The sequence below is a fragment of the Gallinula chloropus genome (genome assembly GCF_964237585.1).
Source record: "Gallinula chloropus genome assembly, contig: HAP1_SCAFFOLD_260, whole genome shotgun sequence".
Lineage (NCBI taxonomy): Eukaryota > Metazoa > Chordata > Aves > Gruiformes > Rallidae > Gallinula > Gallinula chloropus.
Window position 1 is genome coordinate 13363 of NW_028168255.1, and position 13786 is coordinate 27148.

The window sequence follows — 13786 nt, forward strand, 5'->3', positions numbered from 1 at the left end:
TGGTGACCTCCAGTGCCCCCACCACCTCTGTGGAGCCCACCACCACCCAGGAGACCACCCCAGAGACCACCACCATCAAGGAGACCACCACAGCTCCCACCACCACCCCGGAGACCCCCACAGCTCCCACCACCTCTATGGGACCCAGCACCACGCAGGAAACCACCATGGAGACCACCAGCACCCAGGAGACCACTGTGGAGACCACCAGCACCCCAGAGACCACCATGGCACCCACCACCACCCTGGTGACCTCCAGTGCTCCCACCACCTCTATGGGACCCACCACCACCCCAGAGACCACCACGGGACCCATCACCACCCTGGGGTCTTCCACAGCTCCCACCACCACCCTGGAGACCACCAGGGCCCCTGTGACCACCCCACAGACCACCATGGATCCCACCACCACTGTGGAACCCACCACCACCCTGGGGTCCTCCACAGTTCCCACCACCACCCCAGAGACCACCACAGCTCCCACCAGCACCCTGGTGACCTCCAGTGCTCCCACCACCTCTGTGGAACCCACCACCACCCTGGGGTCCTCCACAGCCCCCACCACCACCCCAGAGACCACCACAGCTCCCACCACCTCTATGGGACCCAGCACCACGCAGGAGACCAGCATGGCACCCACCAGCACCCAGGAGACCACTGTGGAGCCCACCACCACCCCAGAGACCACCACAGCCACCACCAGCACCCAGGAGACCACCACGGGACCCACCACGTCCCTGCAGACCACCACCACTCCCACCACCACCCTGGAGACCACCACGGCCCCCGTGACCACCCCAGAGACCACCATGGGACCCACCACCACTATGGAGCCCACCACCACCCCAGAGACCACCACAGCTCCCACCAGCACCCAGGAGACCACCATGGGACCCACTGTGACCCCTCCTGAGACCACCAGCACCCTGGTGACCTCCACTGCGCTGACCACCACCTCCATGGCGCCCACCACCCCAGAGACCACCACGGCCCCCACCACCTCTATGGGACCCACCACCACCCAGGAGACCACTGTGGAGCCCACCACCACCCCAGAGACCACCACAGCTCCCACCACCACCCCAGAGACCACCATGGCCACCACCATCAAGGAGACCACCATGACCCCCACCACAACCCCTCATGAGACCCCCACAGCTCCCACCAGCACCAGCACCCTGGGGACCTCCACGGCCAGCAGCAGCACCCAGGAGACCACTGTGGAGACCACCACCACCCAGGGGTCCTCCACAGCTCCCACCACCACCCCGGAGACCACCACAGCTCCCACCACCTCTGTGGAGCCCACCAGCACCCAGGAGACCACCCCAGAGACCACCACCACCCCAGAGATCACCACAGCCACCACCAGCACCCTGGTGACCTCCAGTGCTCCCATCACCTCTGTGGAACCCACCACCACCCTGGGGTCCTCCACAGCTCCCACCACCACCCCAGAGACCACCACAGCTCCCACCAGCACCCCGGAGACCACCACAGCTCCCACCACCTCTGTGGGACCCAGCACCACGCAGGAGACCAGCATGGCACCCACCAGCACCCAGGAGACCACTGTGGAGCCCACCACCACCCCAGAGACCACCACAGCCACCACCAGCACCCAGGAGACCACCACGGGACCCACCACGTCCCTGCAGACCCCCACAGCTCCCACCACCACCCAGGAGACCACCACGGCCCCCGTGACCACCCCAGAGACCACCATGGGACCCACCACCACTATGGAGCCCACCACCACCCAGAAGACATCCATGGCGCCCACCAGCACCTTGGAGACCACCATGGGACCCACCAGCACCCTGGGGTCCTCCACAGCTCCCACCACCTCTATGGGACCCACCACAACCCCTCCTGAGACCCCCACGGCTCCCACCAGCACCAGCACCCTGGGGACCTCCACGGCCACCAGCAGCACCCAGGAGACCACCATGGAGCCCACCAGCACCCTGGGGACCACCACCTCTATGGCGCCCACCACCACCCAGGAGACCACCACGGCCCCCACCACCTCTGTGGAGCCCACCACCACCCAGAGGACATCCATGGCACCCACCAGCACCCAGGAGACCACTGTGGAGACCACCAGCACCCCAGAGACCACCATGGCACCCACCACTACCCTGGTGACCACCACGGGACCCACCAGCACCCTGGGGTCCTCGACAGCTCCCACCACCACCCCAGAGACCCCCACAGCTCCCACCACCTCTGTGGAGCCCACCACCACCCAGGAGACCACTGTGGAGACCACCACCACCGTGGAGACCACCGCAGCCCCCACCAGCACCCAGGAGACCACCATGGAGCCCACCACCACCCTGGGGTCCTCCACAGCTCCCACCACCACCCCAGAGACCACCACCACCCAGGAGACCACTGTGGAGACCACCACCACCCCAGAGACCACCACAGCTCCCACCAGCACCCCAGAGACCACCCTGACACCCACTGCGACCCCTCCTGGGACCACTGCAGCCACCACCAGCACCCTGGAGACCACCATGGGACCCACCAGCACCCTGGGGTCCTCTACAGCTCCCACCACCTCCCCAGAGACCACCATGGCTCCCACCAGCACTGTGGAACCCCCCACCGCCCCGGAGACCACCACAGCCACCACCAGCACCCAGGAGACCACCACGGGACCCACCACGTCCCTGCAGACCACCACCACTCCCACCACCACCCTGGAGACCACCACGGCCCCTGCGACCACCCCAGAGACCACCATGGGACCCACCACCACTATGGAGCCCACCACCACCCAGAGGACATCCGTGGCGCCCACCAGCACCCAGGAGACCACTGTGGAGACCACCACCACCAAGGAGACCACCATGGGACCCACCAGCACCCTGGGGTCCTCCACAGCTCCAACCACCTCTATGGAACCCACCACCACCCTGGAGACCACCACGGCCCCCGTGACCACGCCAGAGACCACCATGGAGACCACCAGCACCCAGGGGACCCCCACAGCTCCCACCACTACCCCCATGACCTCCAGTGCTCCCACCACCTCTATGGGACCCACCACCACCCTGGGGTCCTCTACAGCTCCCACCACCACCCCGGAGACCACCACAGCTCCCACCATGTCTATGGAGCCCACCAGCACCCAGACGACATCTATGGCACCCACCAGCACCCAGGAGACCACCACAGCTCCCACCACAACCCCTCCTGAGACCACCAGCATCCAGGGGACCTCCACTGCACTGACCACCACCTCCATGGCGCCCACCACCCCAGAGACCACCACGGCCCCCACCACCCCCCTGGAGACCTCTAGTGAGCCCACCACCACCCCAGAGACCACCATGGCACCCATCACCACCTTGGGGTCCTCCACAGCTCCCACCACCACCCCGGAGACCCCCACAGCTCCCACCACGTCTATGGCGCCCACCACCATTCAGAGGACCACTGTGGAGACCACCACCACCCTGGGGTCCTCCACTGCACCCACGACCTCTATGGAGCCCACCAGCACCCAGGAGACCACTGTGGAGCCCACCACCACCCCAGAGACCACCACAGCTCCCACCAGCACCCTGTTGACCTCCAGTGCCCCCACCACCTCTATGGGACCCACCACCACCCTGGGGTCCTCCACAGCTCCCACCATCACCCCAGAGACCACCACGGCCACCACCAGCACCCAGGAGACCCCCACAGCTCCCACCAGCACCCCAGAGACCCCCACAGCTCCTACCACATCCCTGGAGACCACCACGGCCACCACCAGCACGGAGGAGACCACCAAGGGACCCACTGTGACCCCTCCTGAGACCACCACAGCTCCTACCACAGGCACCCAGGAGACCACCATGGAGACCACCACCACCCAGAGGACCACCACAGCCACCACCAGCACCCAGGAGACCCCCACAGCTCCCACCACCACCCAGGAGACCACCACAGCTCCCACCACCACCCCAGAGACCCCCACCACACCCCAGGAGACCACTGTGGAGACCACCACCACCCTGGGGACCCCCACAGCTCCCACCACCACAGAGGAGACCACCATGGGACCCACTGCAACCCCTCCTGAGACCACCACCACCCCCATGACCTCCACAGCCCCCACCAGCACCCAGGAGACCACCACAGCCACCACCACCTCCATGGAGACCACCACCACCCTGGGGACCCCCACAGCTCCCACCAGCACCCAGGAGACCCCCACGACTCCCACCACGTCCCTGCAGACCACCACCACTCCCACCACCTCTACGGAACCCACCACCCCCCCACAGACCCCCACAGCCCCCACCACCATCCCAGAGACCACCACGGCCCCTGTGACCACCCCAGAGACCACTATGGGACCCACCACCACTGTGGAGCCCACCACCACCCAGAGGACATCCATGGCACCCACCAGCACCCAGGAGACCACTGTGGAGCCCACCAGCACCCCAGAGACCACCACAGCCACCACCAGCACCCAGGAGACCACCATGACCCCCACCACAACCCCTCCTGAGACCCCCACCACCCAGGGGACCTCCACTGCACTGACCACCACCTCCATGGCACCCACCACCCCAGAGACCACCACGGCCCCCACCACCCCCCTGGAGACCTCTAGTGAGCCCACCACCACCCCAGAGACCACCATGGCACCCATCACCACCCTGGGGTCCGCCACAGCTCCCACCACCACCCCAGAGACCCCCACAGCTCCCACCACCTCTGTGGCGCCCACCACCACTCAGAGGACCACTGTGGAGACCACCACCACCCTGGGGTCCTCCACTGCACCCACCACCTCTATGGAGCCCACCAGCACCCAGGAGACCACTGTGGAGCCCACCACCCCCCCAGAGCCCACCACGGCCCCCACCACCTCTATGGAGCCCACCACCACCCGGGAGACCAATGTGGAGACCACCACCACCCTGGGGTCTTCCACGGCCCCCACCACCACCCCAGAGACCACCACGGCCCCCGTGACCACCCCAGAGACCACCATGGCTCCCACTAGCACTGTGGAGACCAGCACCACCCTGGAGACCACCATGGGACCCACTGCAACCCCTCCTGAGACCCCCACCACCCAGGAGACCACCACGGCCACCACCAGCACCCAGGAGACCACCATGGGACCCACTGTGACCCCTCCTGAGACCACCACAGCTCCCACCACCTCCACAGCCCCCACTGCCCCCCAGGAGACCCCCACAGCTCCCACCACCTCTATGGAGCCCACAACCACCCAGGAGACCACCATGGAGACCACCACCACCCTGGAGACCTCTGTGGCACCCACCACCACCCAGGAGACCCCCACGGCTCCCACCACATCCCTGCAGACCACCACCACTCCCACCACCTCTACGGAACCCACCACCCCCCCGCAGACCCCCACAGCTCCCACCACCACCCAGGAGACCCCCACAGCTCCCACCACCTCTATGGAGCCCACCACCACCCTGGAGACCACCACGGCCCACGTGACCACCACAGAGACCACCATGGAGACCACCAGCACCCTGGGGACCTCCAGTGCCCCCACCACCTCTATGGGACCCACCACCACCCTGGGGTCCTCCACAGCTCCCACCACCACCCAGGAGACCACCGTGGAGACCACCAGCACCCAGGGGACCCCCACAGCTCCCACCACCACAGAGACCACCATGGGACCCACTGTGACCCCTCCTGAGACCCCCACAGCTCCCACCACCTCTATGGAGCCCACCACCACCCTGGAGACCACCATGGAGACCACCAGCACCCTGGAGACCACCATGGAGACCACCAGCACCCTGGAGACCACCACACCTCCCACCACCACCCAGGAGACCACCACCACATCCCTGGAGACCTCCACCACTCCCATGACCCCCACGGCTCCCACCACCACCCTGGGGTCCTCCACGGCCACCACCACTCCCCAGGAGACCCCCACGGGTCCCACCACCACCCAGGAGACCACCATGACCCCCACCACATCCCTGCAGACCACCACAGTACCCACCAGCACCCAGGAGACCCCCACCTCACCCACCACTCCCCAGGAGACCCCCACGGGTCCCACCACCACCCTGGAGACCACCATGACCCCCACCACATCCCTGCAGACCACCACAGGACCCACCACTCCCCAGGAGATCCCCACGGGACCCACCAGCACCCAGGAGACCCCCATGACACCCACCACTTCTATGGAGACCCCCACCACCCAGGAGACCCCCACGGCCCCCACCACCACCCAGAAGACCCCCATGACACCCACCACCACCCAGAAGACCCCCACGGGACCCACCACCACCCAGGAGACCCCCATGACACCCACCACTTCTATGGAGACCACCAGCACCCAGGAGACCCCCATGACACCCACCAGCACCCAGGAGACCCCCACAGGACCCACCACCACCCAGGAGACCCCCACAGGACCCACCACCACCCAGGAGACCCTCCCCACCACCTCCTCCTCCATCGCTGGTCCTGGTGAGCCAACCCCCCCCCCCTCCCAGACCCACCCCCCAGCCGTGTGCCCACCCCACTGCCGGGGGTCCCTGTGCCCCTGGGTGTCCCCAGGGTTCCTCAGGTGACCCCCCTGTGTCCCCCCCACCCCCCAGGTCCGTGCCAGAACGGGGGCACCCAGCTGCTGGGCTCCTGCCTCTGCACCCCCTTCTTCCAGGGGCCCCTCTGCCAGTTCTCCACCAGCTCCATCGAGACCACCCTGCGTGAGTGACGCCCCCCACCCAATTAAACACCCCCCTACCCAACCACCCACCTACCCACCCAACCCCCACCCAACCCCCACTCAACCACCCAATCAAACACCCCCCCACCCACCCACCTACCCACCCAACCACCCAATCAAACACCCCCCCACCCAACCACCCACCCACCCAACCCCCACCCAACCCCCACCCAACCACCCAAACACCCCCCCACCCAACTACCCACCCACCCATCTATCCACCCACCCACCCACCTACCCCCCCCACCCACCCCCCCACCCAACTACCCACCCACCTACCCACCCTACCACCCCCCCACCCAACTACCCACCCACCCATCTATCCACCCACCCACCCACCTACCCAAACACCCCCCCACCCACCCATCTATCCCCCCACCCACCCTACCACCCCCCCACCCCCCCAACTACCTCCCCACCCACCTACCCACCCAAACATCCCCCCACCCAACTACCCACCTACCCCTCCATCCACCCACCCACCCAACCACCCCCCACCCCCCCAACTACCCCCCCACCCACCTACCCACTCCACCACCTACCCAACCACCCACCCGCCCACCCATCCACCTACCCACCCAACCACCCACTCCCCCACCTATCCACCCCCCCACCCCCTCCAACCACCTACCCACTCAACTACCCACCCACCCATCTACCCCCCCATCCCCTCCCACCCACCTACCCAACCCCTCCTGGGCTCCTCCAGGTCCCACCACCCCAAGATCCCCCCACCCTGACCTCCCACCACCCCAAGGTCCAACCACCTTGAGCTCCCACCACCCCAAGGTCCCACCACCCCAAGATCCCCCCCACCCAAATACCCCACCCTAAGATCCCCCCCACCCCAAGATCCCACCCCCAGGTCCAGCCACCTCGATCTCCCCCCACCCTGAGGTCCCAGCACCACCTCCATCCCCCCCTTTCTCCTCCTCCAGCCCACCCCGGGACCCTGGTGGCCGCCGTGGACTTCCAGGTGACCGTCACCAACTTCAACTTCACCCAGGACCTGGAGGACCCCCGGTCAGAGACCTTCCTCTCCTTTGAGAACCACTTCCGGACCGAGGTGAGGACAGCACGGGCCTGGCCTTGTGTCTCCATGGGGGTGGGGGTCCCTCCATGGGGGTGGGGGTCTCTCCATGGGGGTGGTGGGGGTCTCTCCATGGGGGTGGTGGTGATGGGGGTCCCTCCATGGTGGTGGTGGGGGTCTCTCCATGGTGGTGATGGTGGTGGGGGTCCCTCCATAGTGGTGGGGGTCTCTCCATGGGGGTGGGGGTCTCTCCATGGTGGTGATGGTGGTGGGGGTCCCTCCATAGTGGTGGGGGTCTCTCCATGGGGGTGGGGGTCTCTCCATGGTGGTGATGGTGGTGGTGGTCTCTCCATGGGGGTGGTGGTGATGGGGGTCTCTCCATGGTGGTGGTGCTGGGGGTCTCTCCATGGTGGTGGTGGTCTCTCCATGGGGGTGGTGGTGATGGGGGTCCCTCCATGGTGCTGGGGGTCTCTCCATGGTGGTGGGGGTCTCTCCATGGTGGTGATGGTGGTGGGGGTCTCTCCATGGTGGTGGGGGTCTCTCCATGGTGCTGGTGGGGGTCTCTCCATGGTGGTGGTGGGGGTCTGTCCATGGTGGTGATGGTGATGGGGGTCCCTCCATGGTGCTGGGGGTCTCTCCATGGTGGTGGTGGGGGTCTTCACATGTGGGTTCCTCTTGCAGATCAAGAAGATCTACGGGGCCATTGCTGGCTACGAGGGGGTGAAGATCCTCAGCCTGGCGTAAGTGGCCCATGGGTGGGGGTGGTGGGACAGCTGGGGGTGGTCTGCGGGGTGGCCAGTGGGGTGGTGGGGCGGTCAATGGGGTGGTGGGATGATCATGGGGTGGTCAAAGGGGTGGTGGGACCATCAATGGGGTGGCCAATGGGGTGATGGGACCATCAATGGGGTGGCCAATGGGGTGGTGGGATGATCAATGGGGTGGTCAATGGGGTGGCCAATGGGGTGGTCAATGGGGTGGTGGGACCATCAATGGGGTGGTGGGATGGGCAATGGGGTGGTGGGACCATCAATGGGGTGGCCAATGGGGTGGTGGGATGGGCAATGGGTTGGCCACTGGGGTGGTGGGATGATCAATGGGGTGGTGGGGTGGTCAATGGGGTGGTGGGACCATCAATGGGGTGGTGGGATGATCAATGGGGTGGTGGGGTGGTCAATGGGGTGACCAATGGGATGGTCAATGGGGTGGTGGGACCATCAATGGGGTGGCCAATGGGGTGGTGGGACCATCAGTGGGTTGGTGGGATGGTCAATGGGGTGGTGGGATGGGCAATGGGGTGGCCAGTGGGGTGATGGGACCATCAATGGGATGGTGGGGTGGTCAATGGGGTGGTGGGGCCATCAATGGGATGGTGGGACCATCAATGGGATGGCCAGTGGGGTGGTGGGATGATCATGGGGTGGTCAATGGGGTGGTAGGATGGTCAATGGGGTGGTCAATGGGGTGGTGGGACCATCAATGGGATGGTGGGGTGGTCAATGGGGTGGTGGGACCATCAATGGGGTGGTGGGACCATCAATAGGGTGGCCAATGGGGTGGCCAATGGGGTGGTCAATGGGGTGGTGGGACCATCAATGGGGTGGTCAATGGGGTGGTGGGACCATCAATGGGGTGGTCAATGGGGTGGTGGGATGATCAATGGGGTGGTGGGATGGTCAATGGGGTGGTCAATGGGGTGGTGGGACCATCAGTGGGTTGGTGGGACGGTCAATGGGGTGGTGGGACGGTCAATGGGGTGGCCAATGGGGTGGGATGGTGAAGGGGATGGTCAGTGGTGGTGGTGGCGGTGGGGACATCCCACCCCCCACCCCACCCCACCCCCCCCCAACGCCCCGCACTGCCCCCCAGGCCCGGCAGCGTGGTGGTCGACCACCAGATCTTCTTCTCCCTGACGGAGACCGGCGACGTCAACGGCACCTTCCGGGACGTCACCCAGACCTTGGTCAGGAGGGTGGAGGAGACGGTGGCCACTCAAGGCGCCTGTCAGCACAACCAGTGTAGGTGGCCCCGCCCCTCCCCCCGCCCACCGGTGCCGTTGGAGGTCTCACGACCCCCCCACCCTAAAGTTTCTTCTCCTTCCCCTCCCCCCACCAGCCATCCTCTGCCTCACTGTGACGTCCAATCCCGTCCTGAGCAGCATGAGGGAGGTGGAGCTGAGCGGTGAGAACCCCCCCCTGAACACCCTGATGATCCCACCACCCCGTTGGCTGCCCTATTGGCCACCCCATTGACCACCCCATTGACCATCCCACCACCCCATTGACCACCCCATTGACCACCCCATTGACCATCCCACCACCCCATTGACCACCCCACTGACCACCCCATTGACCACCCACCACCCCACTGACCACCCTATTGACCACCCACCACCCCATTGACCATTCTACCACCCCATTGGCCACCCCATTGACCACCCACCACCCCATTGGCCATCCCACCACCCCATTGGCCACCCCATTAACCACCCCACTGACCACCCACCACCCCATTGGCCACCCCACCACCCCACTGACCACCCCATTGACCACCACATTGGCCACCCCACTACCCCATTAACTGTCCCATCACCCCATTGGCCACCCCATTGACCACCCACCACCCCATTGACCGTCCCACCACCCCATTGGCCATCCCACCACTCCACTGACCATCCTATTGGCCACCCCCTTGGCCACCCCATTGACCACCCACCACCCCATTGATCACCCCATTAACCACCCCATTGACCATCCCACCACCCCACTGACCATCCCACCACCCCATCCCCCCCAGACATGTGCTGGCAACGAGCCCCCGACGGCTACCGGGACTTCTACTTCGCCGTCACCTCTGGAGGCCTCATCCACTGCGTCACCAGGTGCACCCCCAACCTGGACACCAGCATGGACTGTCACCACGGCCAGTGCCACGTCACCAGGGCCGGCCCACAGTGCTTGTAAGTGCCGCCACGGGCTCAGCTGCTTGGTCAACCGAGGTCCCATGGTCTTCTGGTTGGGCGATGAGGGTCATCTTGACCCATGGTTGACCCATAGAGGCCACCTTGACCCATCGTTGACCCATCTTCACCCATGGTTGACCCATAGAGGCCAACTTGACCCATGGTTGACCCATGGTTGACCCACCTTGACCCATGGTTGACCCATACAGGCCAACTTGACCCATGGTTGACCCATAGAGGCCATCTTGACCCATGGTTGACCCATGGTTGACCCATGGTTGACCCACCTTGACCCATGGTTGACCCATAGAGGCCACCTTGACCCATGGTTGACCCATCGAGACCCATGGTTGACCCATAGAGGTCATCTTCACCCATGGTTGACCCACCTTGACCCATGGTTGACCCATAGAGGCCACCTTGACCCATGGTTGACCCACCTTGACCCATGGTTGACCCATAGAGACCATCTTAACCCATGTTTGACCCATGGTTGACCCACCTTGACCCATGGTTGACCCATAGAGGCCATCTTAACCCATGGTTGACCCATGGTTGACCCATCTTGACCCATGATTGACCCATGGTTGACCCACCTTGACCCATGGTTGACCCATAGAGGCCACCTTGACCCATGGTTGACCCATGGCTGACCCACCTCCACCCATGGGGCCCACCTTGACCCCCATGGTTGACCCACGGAGGCCGCCTTCACCCACTGGGTTGGTTTCCAGTAGAGGTGTCTCCATACTGGTTTTCTTCTCCTCCCAGTTGCCAGGACGAGGCCCTGTACTGGTACACGGGTGCCGGTTGCTCCGGGCGCATCAGCAAGGTGGCCACCGGCCTGGGCTTGGTGGCCACCCTCTTCTTCATCATCTGCATCATCCTCATCGTCGTGGTGCTGAGGGGCCGGTGGAGGAAGTACAGGCTGAGGTAGAGGAGGGCGGCTGGACCTCTGGGTGGGGTTTTGGTTGGGTGGGTGGGTTTCTAGGTGGGTGGGTGGGCTTCTAGGTGGGTGGGTGGTCTTCTGAGTGGCTGGGTAGAGCTCTGGGTGGGTGGTCTTCTAGGTGGTGGGTGGACCTCTGGGTGGGTGGGTGGTCTTCTGGGTGGATGGAGCTCTGGGTGGGTGGTCTTCTGGGTAGGTGGATCTCTGGGTGGGTGGTCTTCTGGGTGGGTGGGTGGACCTATGGGTGGGTGGGTGGTCTTCTGGGTGGCTCAGTGGAGCTCTGGGTGGGTGGGTGGTGTTCTAGGTGGGTGGGTGGAGCTCTGGGTGGGTGGGTGGTCTTCTGGGTGGGTGGGTGGTCTTCTAGGTGAGTGGACTTCTGGGTGGGTGGGTGGTCTTCTGGGTGACTGGGTGGACCTCTGGGTGGCTGGGTGGACCTCTGGGTGGGTGGGTGGTCTTCTAGGTGGGTGGGTGGTCTTCTGGGTGGGTGGGTGGTCTTCTGGGTGACTGGGTAGAGCTCTGGGTGGGTGGTCTTCTAGGTTGGTGGGTGGTCTTCTAGGTGGTGGGTGGACCTCTGGGTGGGGTGGGTGGTCTTCTGGGTGACTGAGTGGTCTTCTAAGTGGGTGGGTGGTCTTGGAAAGACCCTCCCCCTCCATGGAGACACCTTTTTGCCCCCCCCCTCCCCAACCAGTGACCCTCCTGCTGGTGGCAACTGGTACGAGGACGACAGCGTCTTCACCTGGCGCTCTCCTGGTGGCTTCATCTACCCCAACGCCTGGGCTGGAGAAGGAGGAGGAGGAAGAGGAGGAAGAGGACAACCCCCCCCTGCCTCCATGGTCCTCACCCCACCAGGAAGCCCCCCCAGAAGACCCCGGCCCCCCCCACCACCCCACCGCGGTCGCGGCGGCTTCGCGCCGGCGTTGGAGCTGGTGGACACCACGAGCCGGGTAGGTGGGACCCCATCGCCATGCAGACCCCTCCCCCACCCCCCCCCCACCCCCCCACCCATCTCACCCCCCCGTCTTGGTGTCCTCACCCCGCCCCCCCACCAGATGAAGATCTCCAGACCCAAAGTGGCCACCCAGCTGTGACCCTTCAGCAAGGAGCGTCCTCATTGGCCACTGAAGAACCAGGGCAAGAAGCTGATTGGCCAGTGGGGAACCAAGACAAGAACCTGATTGGCCAATGAGGAACCTCAAGAAGAACCTGATTGGCCGATGAGCAACCTCAAGAACAACCTGATTGGCCTGTGAAGAAGCGAAGAACCTCATTGGCTGGTGAGGAACCTAGAGAGGAAGCTCATTGGCCCAGGAAGAACAAAGAACCTCATTGGCTGGTGAGGATCCAGGGGAAGAACCTCATTGGCCCGTGAGAAACCAAGAGAAGAAGCTCATTGGCTCATGAGGAACCTGGAGAAGAACCTGATTGGTCCATGAGCAACGAAGAACCTCATTGGCCAGTGAGGAACCTGAGGAAGAACCTCATTGGCTCATGAAGAACCTCCAGAAGAGCCTGATTGGCCCATGGGGAACTAAGAGAAGAAGCTGATTGGCTGCTGAAGAACAAAGAACCTCATTGGCCCGTGAGGAACCTCACAGGGTCCCACTACCTCCACCCCAGAAGAAGCCCCCACCCCATTGGACAATGGGCACGCGGGTCGTGCCCCTCCCCCCATCTCCCCCCCCCTTATTTATTGTGACGTCACCCACCCCCCACCCAATAAACGGTTTTGTAATGGGAGATACTGGAAGGTACTGGAGGGGACTGGGAGGGGACTGGGAGGGACTGGGAGGGACTGGGAGGGGATTGGAGAGCACTGGGGGGACACTGGGAGGCAAACTGGGAGGTACTGGGGAGCACTGGGAGGTACTGGGTGGCACTGGGGAGCACGTGGTGCCCAGAGCAAACTGGGAAGTACTGGGAATTCCTGGGACATACTGGGGAGTGCTGGGAGGTATTGGGACACCTTGGGGTCCAGAGGAAACTGGGGAGCACTGGGAGGGAGTGGGAGGTACTGGGGAGCACTGGGAGGTACTGGGGAGCACGTGGTGCCCAGAGCAAACTGGGGAGCACTGGGACATACTGGGGGGAACTGGGAGATACTGGGAG